Below are 2971 nucleotides of genomic sequence, written 5' to 3' on the forward strand. Positions count from 1 at the left end.
TGAAAGCCTGACGTGGGTTAAATTCATAAGGTCTTGGAATCTGACTGGCTGGTCCCTTAGTTTGTCTTGCCTGGTCCTATGTGTCGTTTGCTGAGATTTCTGGACTGTGCTAGCTGCATGCCTTGCTCTCTGCTGCTTGACTGTTACCTTTTTAAGGTAGAATACAGAGATGGAAGACAGAAAGACACAGGAGTCCGACCTTCACCAGATGGGACTGTGTTTATTAGTGCACACAGAGAGGGGCAGCCTCTCTCCTGAGGAAGACTGAGGGGCCTGCCAGGGGGGAAACACTGACTATGAATCCTTACACGAGTCAGGTATGGGGCTTGGTACTAAGGAAATGCTGAAGCCATAACCCATGTCTCTCCCTCCTGAAACTGTTTGCCCACGGGTGACAGAAAGCCTCTACAGAGCTTCTTTTCTGTGCTGACCCATGAGGTTGAAAAAGTTGTCTGTAGTCCAGGAATCCGGCTGCTCTATTGTTGACTGTGGTTGCAATGTGACCAGATGAGCCTGCTCCTGCATCTGTGATTGTCCTGTAATAAGGAACGGTTACCTAGAACTGTGAGCAGGAATAAACCCACCGCACTCTGCTAAGGAGCTTCTGTCAGAGTGTTTTGTCACAGAAAAGAAACAGAGACATGAAAGGAAGATGGAGGCACATCGACGAGGGGGAGATCTGACCCAACGCAAACCCAGGAACTACTCCAACATCTGATTCCTTTCTTTTTCTTTCTTTCTTTTTCCTTTTTTCTTTTCTTTTATTTTTTTTGAGTTAAAGACAAATCTTTATTTTTAAACTCTCATCTACCAAATTAGTATTTCCTACCAACTCGGGGAGCAGAGACCTTCACAGGCTTCACGATCTATTGTTTAGTGGTTGTCTTTGTGGGGGCCTTGGCAGCAGCCATTGCTGTCTTCTTTGATGCCTGCTTAGCCTTTTTTGCTTCCTTGGCAGCTCTGATAGCCTGTTCTCGCTGAGCTTTCCTAACTTCTGGTTTCTGATTCCTCTTGGCCATTATATCAGCCAGAGAAGCGCCCGTGATGGCCTGCTGGAATTTGACTGCAAACGGGTTCCTTTCTTTTGAATTTCTTCCAACTGTCCTTCCTTGTGTTTTCTTCTGGACAGGACAGTCCAGTTAATTTGCCGAGGGTTCCTTTGGAAAGGAATGCAGACTCACATTTGGCATTAAGAAACTTGAAATCCTTCCCATCGGTCCTGGCATAGCGAGGCCCGTGTCCAGAGTAGATCTTGTACCTGCTAAAACTGCACAGCTCTACCTTCATGGTGACAGATGTCCCTGATTCCTTTCAAACACACCCTCTCTGTGTGCTTTTTCTGATAATGATTTTAAAAAATGCATTCCTTTCTTGGTGTGATTTTAAGTTTAAAATAAACACTGTTGCAAAAAGCCACATAAATTTAGATATTTCTAGCAGAAAATTATCTTGATTTTGAAAGATGTGTTTGATTTACTTTCAATATGAAACCAGCATGAGACTTGATCCCACTGATTCCACAGCTGAGGACAGCATAGACTACATAGTGAGATGTGGTCTCAAAAATAAATAAATAAATAAATAAATAAATAAATAAATAAATAAATAAATATTAATTCACAGCTGCATGCTTTATTAATTGTTACCATTATGTTGCTTGAGACTTATTTTTTAAATACAGAGAACTGTGTTTTGACTCTTCCCTCTCTCTTTTTATTTCTTTTCAACTTAATGGAAGATTTCCAATAAAAGATCAACTTGACTTCACATTGCTTTCATTTTCTTTTTACCGTTTCTCTGTTGTCTATTTTGTTCGGTTTCAACTTCTTTCTCTACTCATTAGGTATCAAGAAACTCACAGTAATTGGCCCTGTATTGGAACAAGGCAGAGAATGGATGGGTGGATAGACCGTGTGAAGAAGGGAGGGACTGAGTAATAAATGCTTGGATAGAGGATGAATGGATCACTGGATTGATGGATGGACTGGTGCATGAGTTGGTGTATGAATGAATGGTGGATAATGATACATTGATGGATGGATGGATGGATGGATGGATGGATGGATGGATGGATGATGTATGGATGATAGATGCATGGATGTGTGATGGAGAGATGGATGATGGATGGATTGATGATGAATGGAAGGGTAGTGGATGGAGAGGTGGATAGATGAATGGTCAGGGAGTGTAATGGTTACTACTGTTTGCTAACTGCATGGGATATAGGATCACTTAGGAAAGAACATTCTGGAAATATCTGTAAGGAGTTTCTAAACTGAGTTAACAGATATAGGAAGACCATGTAATAATGTCCTGAGATTCCTAAGATGAATTAAAAGGGAGAAAGCTAGCTGAGTGCTCACATTCATTAACTCTGATTCCTGAATGTGGACACAATGTGAGCAGCTCCCTAACCCGGATGATGGAAGATGGATGGGTGGATGCTTCCCTTTCTGTGATGGACTGTAGTCCAAAACTGTGAGCCAAAACAAATTCGTCCTTAAGTGGCTTTTGTCAGAACACAGAGGAAAGTAAACTAACAGACACAGGCCCAGAAATAAATGCAGTTTCCTATTTTATGCTTCTTAGTGTGTGTGGTCAGGTTGCTGATAGTGCCAGCATGCCACAGTAGCATGTCTTTCTGAGGGACTTGGGTTTACTACCATTGACAGGGTTCAGCAAAGACCCCAGCAGGCTCATTGTAACCAAGAATCTGAGCAAGGAAGGTCTTTAGACTTCCAGGCCTCTAGCTCCTGAGGCCTAAAGTCTGCTGAGCAATTTCTTTGACGAAGGAAAGAATATCTTCTAAGAAAAACCCTGACTTTTCCAGTCTGGGCATTTATTTGACTTGTGGCAGTGCAGGTTGTTTTCAGGCTGTACACGTATATTTCAAGACAGTGAATCCCATGAGATTCCTCTCTGACAGAGGAAAGAGCTTTATCAGAACTGAAACAGAAGCTGTGCACAGGAC

At 42.2% G+C, this 2971-nt stretch overlaps 1 pseudogene; it reads right to left on the reverse strand.

Annotated features, from left to right (window-relative positions):
• Positions 1 to 815: 815 nt before the first annotated feature.
• Positions 816 to 1293, reverse strand: LOC134484155 (large ribosomal subunit protein eL24-like; annotated as a pseudogene).
• Positions 1294 to 2971: the final 1678 nt, after the last annotated feature.

This window comes from Rattus norvegicus, chromosome 1 (genome assembly GCF_021556685.1).
Source record: "Rattus norvegicus strain SHRSP/BbbUtx chromosome 1, alternate assembly SHRSP_T2T, whole genome shotgun sequence".
Taxonomy (NCBI): Eukaryota; Metazoa; Chordata; class Mammalia; order Rodentia; family Muridae; genus Rattus; species Rattus norvegicus.